Source organism: Ursus arctos, unplaced genomic scaffold (assembly GCF_023065955.2).
Source record: "Ursus arctos isolate Adak ecotype North America unplaced genomic scaffold, UrsArc2.0 scaffold_37, whole genome shotgun sequence".
Taxonomy (NCBI): Eukaryota; Metazoa; Chordata; class Mammalia; order Carnivora; family Ursidae; genus Ursus; species Ursus arctos.
The window spans coordinates 13,302,416-13,310,764 of NW_026623053.1; the positions used below are offsets into that span (position 1 = coordinate 13,302,416).

The following is an 8,349-nucleotide window of genomic DNA, read 5'->3' on the forward strand; positions in this document are numbered from 1 at the left end:
TATTTCTATGAATTTAAAACTAACTTTGGATATTCTTTTCTTGTTTCAGATTTCAGCAAAATTTGATTATACATTTAGTGATTTCAATTATATTGTTATGCTAACTCCTTGTTGAAATAAATAATACAGCTTTACAGAGTCATCAAGTAATATACTGGCATTCAAGGATTTCTCACTAGCAGAGTGTGAAGTATGAGGCCTGATTTTCTTCAACTACCTTATTTCATAGACTGTCAGCACCCATCTACTGTATACTGTGTCCTGATTTCATAGATGTTAAGAAAAAAAATGTATGTTCCAGTTTCTGTATAATTTGGTTGTAAATAAAGGTTGTTTTTCTCAGAACATACATATATGAATTAGTATGCTCTGCAATTGTCACCACACAGAAACAGATTAAGTATAGAACTGAACCTGAGGCTACATCTTTCCCCTAACAAACCCAACAATGGTAATTTAGTTTCAGCCAAACACATCATCTACTGCAATAAATAAATGTTGTTAATTCGACTTGCAGTGATTTGTAGTTTTGTATTTAATTTGTAAATCTGCTTTGGTTTTAGAGTTTATAACAGCTATAAGAATAAGGAGTTTATACCCAGTTTTATGTTTATACATATTTAAACAACAACAAAAAATAGAGTTTCAGCAATACTAGGAATACTAGGAGTCTAGAGAGAATTTATTGCTTTAAAAGGGATCAAACATAAATTGCCTGAGAAATTCTGTTCTAGCTCTTTAACAGCACATTGTTCAGGAACCCTGACATCTGATAATTCAAAGCCATTATAAAGTTTTTTTTTTTTCTCCCAAAAGATTTGATCTCTTGTCAAGATTCAGCTTTTTGTTCTGTATATGTCAACATTTTTTCCTTTTTTAGAATATAAAGTGTTTAAACGTGGTCATCCTGCAGTATGGCCTGACTGGAGGAGCTTACGATTGGTAGAGACCTCAAGTTCATGACCCTAGAGCTCTGACCATCCTTCCAACTATAGATTCCTGTAACCATGTAACCAGTAATAAACTGTTTGGTTGTAAGGTTTCCAAGGAAAGCAAGAACATGAAAGAGTTTTGATATATTTCTTCAAATCATACAATTGAACATCAATTTAGTTTTTTAATAGCTTTGAAATCTGAACTGGCTTATTGGAAAGACAAGCCATTGGAAGAAATATATCAAAGCATATTTTATTTGTAATTGGGCAATTTAGCTCAACAGGCATTTCGTTTTTGCCTAATTTTTTTTTTGAGGGGGAGAAGAACATAGTGTTTTTATTACTTTTCAAAAGCTGTGAAAGAAAGGATTATAATAATAAAGGGAAAGATAGGTTTACCAATAATCTCTATAGGCTGTTTCTTTTCTATTTTTGCCTCAGCAATACCAGAAACTTTCATATGGTTTCACACTACTTTCTTTTAGTACATCATAAAATTGGGCACCAATTTAAAAACTTCTCAATATTACTGATCTTTCTCAGGCTTTTACTTCAAAATATTGTATCATATTTTTGGAAAAAGGGTAGGACGACCACAAGCAGGAGAAAAAAGCAAAACTCCAGTTATTGTATATAAATATGCATATTCCTTAATTAAGGATGTCATTTTAACACAATGCTGGCAAACCTATGCCCTTCATTTTACTTCAATATATGGAGTATTGTAACCTTAGTACCAGAGGCTTTCACCTTTGGCCGTCATTTCACAATACACAAGGCTGTGACTTGAGCAGTATGGCTTCTGCAGTAGTTAAAATATTTAACACTAACATTCCAGTATTCCCTGCCAGTAAGTCTGTCCTGATGTTTGTGTCATAATAGAGCTAGGGTTAGGGTGCGGGAAGTATAAGGAAGTACAAGAATGATTCTCCAGTTCTACTCTCATAGTGTAATTCCTCGAATCCACCTTTCAGGTCAAACAGGTGCTCTTAATCGCGTTCTTCAGTGTTCCAGCGGGTTGGAGGCCTGGCTCCAAGACGACCTAGGAAGAAGACACCTGTGAAGGGCGTGGCCACCCATCAGGGCTCCTCCGCACGCCCTTCCCGGTTCCCCGTGGCGCCTGCGCAGAATGAACTCAGGCCCGAGACACGTGCAGGTCCTCACAGAGCCCGGGGCAACCTAAAGTGTGATGCTCCGTGTTTCGAAGACAGTGGTGAGATTGTTCTCCCGGAGTGTTGGACGCTGAGCTTATTTCAACACAGTCTTCAGGAATTGGCATAAGTCCCCTATGTCACGGGTGAAATATCGGTGACGTTACATACAGACTTGCTGGGAGGATCCGTGCTCGACCCCGCGCCCAGGTGGCTCAGCAAGTCACCGATTCGCAAGCCCTCAGAGGAGCCTCAGTCGCATCAACCCGGCGCCTCTTCGCACCACGGCGGACTGATGGCCTCTTCGTCCCCCGCTCCCCCGGCCCTCGAGGCGCCGGGCGCACTGACGCTTCCGCCGTGCTCGCAGCTCCCGGCTTGCTTCGCGGGCCCAGCGCGACGGCCACAGGACCCACAGTCCCAGGCCTGGGTCCCGCGAACGGCCCCCTTACCCAAGGTGCTCCGGGCGCGGCATTCATTTGCATGTCCCTCCCGACAGGTAAACTCGGCAGGTCTTCGCGGTCTAGCCAGCGTAGCACTAAACGTGCGAGCCTCATGGGTGGCTCCTTGTCACCACAGTTCCCCCCAGGCGGTCCGTGGTCACGGGGGAGACGCGCATTTCGGTCACCCTAACTAAGAGGGGTGAGAGGTTCTCCGAGCCTTATATATGTGGTGGACGGAGTTAGAACCGTGCTCGCTTCGGCAGCACATATACTAAAATTGGAACGATACAGAGAAGATTAGCATGGCCCCTGCGCAAGGATGACACGCAAATTCGTGAAGCGTTCCATATTTTGGGCACTTTCCCCGCGACTTGCCCTTCTGTGCGGGCTAAGCCCCAGAAACGGGTTTCGGAAAAGACGTCCGTGGAGGCCTGTTTCCACCTTAATTAAGCATTCGGGCAAGGAGCTACTAGCCCAGCACACTTGCGAGGTTCTCCGGGCCTTCCAGAACCCGTCATTAGAGAAGGGACTTGACCTCGACCGCCCCCTGGTATCTTCGTGGCTGCCCCTCACGTTACTACTATTAAGTTACCGAGGCAGTTCTGGTATCTGCGTCCGAAAACCTGTTGTCGTTGGTTAAAATCTGTTTTTGGTTTGGGCAACTAACTTTCCTCTTAGTCAAATTTTCCATCACAGAATCCGTCTGATTTAGGCAAACCAGCATTTCTGAGTGCTCCCTAGATGCCAGGTGAAAACAGGCGTACAAAAGCGATCTCAGACTCGTGAAAGCAGATCCGAATGGCCTTGCCGCTTCTAGCCAGTTCACTTAGTCCTCGAGCTCCAGGGCCCACAGGCCGCCGCCAACATTGATCTCATCTGGTGTAACCGTTACTCCTTGGTAAAAGTCCCTGCTTTAGTGCCTCTCGCAGTGACAGCGTTTACGCTCAGGTCTAGAACGACCGAAGAATGTCACAACGTAGGCTCAAGAAATGTGCACTAATGTTGCTTACTTCCTTTAGCAAGGATTCATTAATTTAGCAATAATTTAGCAATTTAAAAATTTAGAAGTGATTTCGTAAGGACTCATGGACAAATTCATGTCCTAGTGTTCTACTACCCAACAGAGCCAATACTCTTGGCCCCTCTGGAGTTTGTGTTGTTGAGGGAGACAAGATCATACACTAAGTCGATTTCAGAATTTTTTAATTCTATAAGGGAACGCAAGTTTTCTCATTTCCGAGATATGTAGAAAAGACACGTTAGCACATAAATTTACATGTGCAGTTCAGCTTGGTTTGCCTTCCATAAACTGCTGTACAGGAGTATTTTTCTACTGAAATATCACAATTTCATTATTCACGTACTTTGCCCAATTACCTTTTCCTCGGAGTTACTCCGCACAGAAGGGCAGGTCGCGGGGAAAGTGCCCAAAATATGGAACGCTTCACGAATTTGCGTGTCATCCTTGCGCAGGGGCCATGCTAATCTTCTCTGTATCGTTCCAATTTTAGTATATGTGCTGCCGAAGCGAGCACGGTTCTAACTCCGTCCACCACATATATAAGGCTCGGAGAACCTCTCACCCCTCTTAGTTAGGGTGACCGAAATGCGCGCCTCCCCCGCGACCACGGACCGCCTGGGGGGAACTGTGGTGACAAGGAGCCACCCATGAGGCTCGCATGTTTAGTGCTACGCTGGCTAGACCGCGAAGACCTGCCGAGTTTACCTGTCGGGAGAGACATGCAAATGAATGCCGCGCCCGGAGCACCTTGGGTAAGGGGGCCGTTCGCGGAACCCAGGCCTGGGACTGTGGGTCCTGTGGCCGTCGCGCTGGGCCCGCGGAGCATGCCGGGAGCTGCGAGCACGGCGGAAGCGTCAGTGCGCGGGGCGCCTCGTGGCGAGTGGGAGACGAGCGGGCTGTGAGGCCGCTGTGGCGCGAAGAGCGACCTGTCCGGGCGGCGCCGCGCTTTTAGAGCACGTTTCCTGTTAAAACTATCCCGAGGAGTACTTAAAAATATATAAATAAATAATCACCCGCCATTATCACACCTCGAAAAGTTAAGGTAATTCCTTAATATCACCTAATATTCACTCTCCGTTCAACTATTGTTTCGAAGATGCGTTTTATTGTTGGTTGGTCATAGATAACGCACAGGAGACCCCGTCCCACATTGTATTTGGTCGCTATACCGATAGGTCTCTATTATCCTCTTAATAAATCCCATTTCTCTTCAAGCCGTGGACTCATTGGCGAAACAGGATACTTACCCTGTGGACCGTAACAATTCTTGCATTTAGCTCAGTTCTTACCGATGATATTTAACACGTGTCTCTTTCCTCTATGTTTCTTGAAAATTTAGTTAGCTGTAAAGGCCTAATTAGATCCTGGTTCCATTTTTTCGTCATGTGAGCTTAATTGGTAGGTTGTGTTACTTCCTATTCCATCTCGGCTTAAGGCGTGTAATTTCCGGCTGAACCAGTGGGTTCAGGGGAGGTCATCCGCCTGACCCTCCATTATAGTTTCCCAGAAATCTTTAACTGAATGGTTTTAGTGTAGTGATGAACGTTGTCTAGGAGGAGGGTCTGGAGGTTCGTTTGTGGCTTTGTTTTTCATCCTTGGCTCATCAGCTGTAAGGACCTAAATCCCAAGCCCCTGGTGTCCAAGTTCTGTGCCCCAAGAAAGAAAAACGAGAGAATAAGACCGGGAAAAGAAATGACTGAAGAAGGTAGATGTTGTTTGAGTCTGCGGATCATTCTATGCTTTTCATAATTTAAAGTGCGCTAACAAATTACTTGTGGGCCAGATTGAAGTTGTTTTTTTTTTGTTTGTTTGTTTCCTGACTGCTGAGAGCCTCTTCCCAAGCCACTTAACCTTGGTCCTGAGTGCTGGGTCTCTAGGTCCCACCTCCCTCACGGTCTGCTTATCCTTCAGCTATACTTTCTTGTGCAGAATCAGTTCGTTAAGAAAAATAGCTCCACCCAGCCCCATCCCTGTTTGAAGGTTTGAAGGTGTGTGTGTTTTTCTGGATATTTTATGAATGTTGCTTTTTGTCCTATCCCTTTATTGAAAGCCTCATCCAGAAGGACAGTGTGTTAGAGGCATTCAGATTTAACATCTTAGATTTCGTTACTCTAGTCTTGTTGCTGTTACACAGATGTCCTTTTTTCCACTCTTGTGTTCCCCTACAGCCTTGTTCCTCCTGTTTCTTCTTCCCCTGTACCTCCTCCCATCTCAGTTGCATACCTTACTACTGAACACAGTTATCCAGCTCACCTCTGCATTTATAATTACTCTCATGTCTTCACAATACAAATTTGCAACATTAACACTATTGGCTTCTGCTAAGCCAAGAAATCTTTAAGATCCCATATTTACATTTTGACAAAAACAATTCTTGCTCTTATCACTAGTTAGGCATATGTAAATCTTCACTTTCTTAGGGGAAGATAGTGTTCTTCATCACATCTTTGGAAGTCATATAGAAAAGTTAAAAGAGAGGTGGTTTTTTATTTAGATAATCTTTTATTTAGATAATCTTTTGTGTCTTGAGTTAAGATTTGACTCTTAAGAAGAAAGTCTCAGTAGGCATTGTTAACAAATTGACTTTAGGAGAGATTGATTTAAAAGTTTTTACTTTATAAAAACCAATTAAAATATCACTTTGGGTGGCCCAGTCGGTTAAGCCTCTGGCTCTTGGTTTTAGAGCAGGTCCTGATCTCAGGATTGTGGGAGTGAGCCCTGTGTTGGGCTCTGTACTCAGCAGGAGTTTGCTTGAGATTTTGTCTCCCTCTCCCTTTGGCGCTCCTGCTCCTGCTCTTGCATGCATGCTCTCTCTCTCTAAAATAAATAAATCTTGAAAAAATAAATAAAATATCACTGTGGGTCTCCCTTTTGGGGAGATGTATTAGACTGTAATAGAATATTTACTTATTTGTTGAGAAAAAATAAAAGATTTTTCTCAGCTCATCGAATTTTTTAATAAGAAAAAATGAGAGTTTTGTTGTTATATTCTGGAACATTTGGACTTTACCAAAAATCTTGTCATAATAATTCCAACCCTTTACATTAGCAGTGGAATAAAATAATGTCTGTCCTAATTTAGTGGTATATAAAACTGGTGTATCTTACAATCAGTGGCATTTTAGATCAAAAGAGATGTAGTATCTTATTTTTCAGAGAAGGAAACTGAGGCTGGGATAAGTGTGTCATGATTTCTCTGGGCAATACTGTCAGTGGCTCTGTCATCTTCTGAGGCCAAACCCATTGCCCTTTCCACTGTACCATTCGTAGTATTAGTAATAGGTTACTATTAGAGAAGAAAGAAAAGAGTTAAAGCCTGCTATTTTTACAACCACATTTTTGAATTCTCGTTTGACCGCAAGAGTAGTACTCACTGATAAGTGGAAGGTCTACCTATTCTTTTTCTTTTTCACAGAAAGAGAACATTCAGTGATATGACACAATTGAAACGTGCAAAACCACAAGTCATTTTCTTTTCGGGAATTTTGCTCTAATTAAAAAGAAGAAACTCAACCCAAATCTTCACATTCTCTTGAGTAGGGAACAGGTGAATCACCTAGAACCACAGCATCAATGATCAGCTTTACTTGGTGAACTCCAGCTGGGGAGCAGAAGTTACCAACCTAGGCTGCAGGTTGTAATCAGCACAAGAACTTCATAAATACCAGTGCCAGAGCCCTCCCCTGAAAATTCTGATTTAATTGTCCTCTGTTTCTCTGTCTTTCTCTACTGTGAGCTCTCAGCCTTCACAGATCTGCTTCAGGCTTATCAGCGTCCTTTTCTTGCTCTTGTCTCCTTTCGTTTCCACTGGACACACCGTGCATCAGGTGAAGCTTGTGTGAGTTCCCCACCGGGCCCCTTCCTTTGCTACTCCCTTCCTTTATGGCTCTTCCTCCTCTCATGTGGTACTCATTGAGTGCTCAGTACTCAGTACTTCTCCTAAATGTCTCACGTAGAAAGAACTCCAAGGATCTTTAAAAACTCACCAGTCCTGGGTTTTATTTCTTCAGGCCTCTGCTAGTGAACCCCATTAAGTAAAATATGCTAGAGCACTGTTTCCCAAACTGGCCTAGTGATAGATTCTTAGACCTAACTTCTTACAGTGTCCAGAGGATTAGCCTCTGCCAAAGCATTAAAAGCATGATCCTGCGTATCTCCCAGATGACTTACCTGTGTTTTACAGGCTACTTTTAATGAAATGAGAAAGTCGCTGTGGTAAGGCTGATGTGAGATATTTTTATGCATGGATTCCTTTCACAGCAACGAGTTCCTTTAATTTGTAGCAGATAACCTCATGTTCTTTTTCAATGAAGGAAAACAAAAAAGACCAAGAGAGATTATCAGAGATGAGCTTCCTTAATTTCTTGTCCTAAATACAAATTTACCTACATACACATGCTTCTCTATTTCCTGTCTTCTGGATTCAGGGGAGAGATATCCCTTGTATAAGAAAAACTTGTGCCCAAGTGGACAACTCCATTGTCTAGGCTTCAGAGAATACCCTCCTGGTTTTTCTGATTCCAATTCTGTGGAAATTCTGTAAATTGTAGATAACTGATAGCGGTGCAAAATAATTCTTGTTTATAGACATGCAAAATTTGTCCTGACCAGTAGTTCAGTTGACTTCTATCACTATGGAAGAAGTTAGTTTTGCTTCCATTTGCACATTCATTTCAGCATTGTTTTACTTCATACAGATTTGTGATTTTTTAATTTCTCCTTTGAAGTTGCTACAACATCTACCTTCATTGATTAATACATTCAATGAAACCTTTAATCCGTGTTCATTTTATATCTGTATG

The 8,349-nt window shown here is 42.6% G+C and overlaps 2 non-coding genes across 2 annotated transcripts; one reads left to right on the forward strand and one right to left on the reverse strand.

Moving 5' to 3' along the window:
* Positions 1–2,773: 2,773 nt before the first annotated feature.
* LOC113266226 (U6 spliceosomal RNA) lies at positions 2,774–2,880 on the forward strand. The gene has a single exon (XR_003320316.1). It is a non-coding gene; the product is annotated as a U6 spliceosomal RNA (small nuclear RNA).
* Positions 2,881–3,954: 1,074 nt separating this feature from the next.
* Positions 3,955–4,061, reverse strand: LOC113266227 (U6 spliceosomal RNA). The gene has a single exon (XR_003320317.1). It is a non-coding gene; the product is annotated as a U6 spliceosomal RNA (small nuclear RNA).
* Between the last annotated feature and the right edge of the window lie 4,288 nt (positions 4,062–8,349).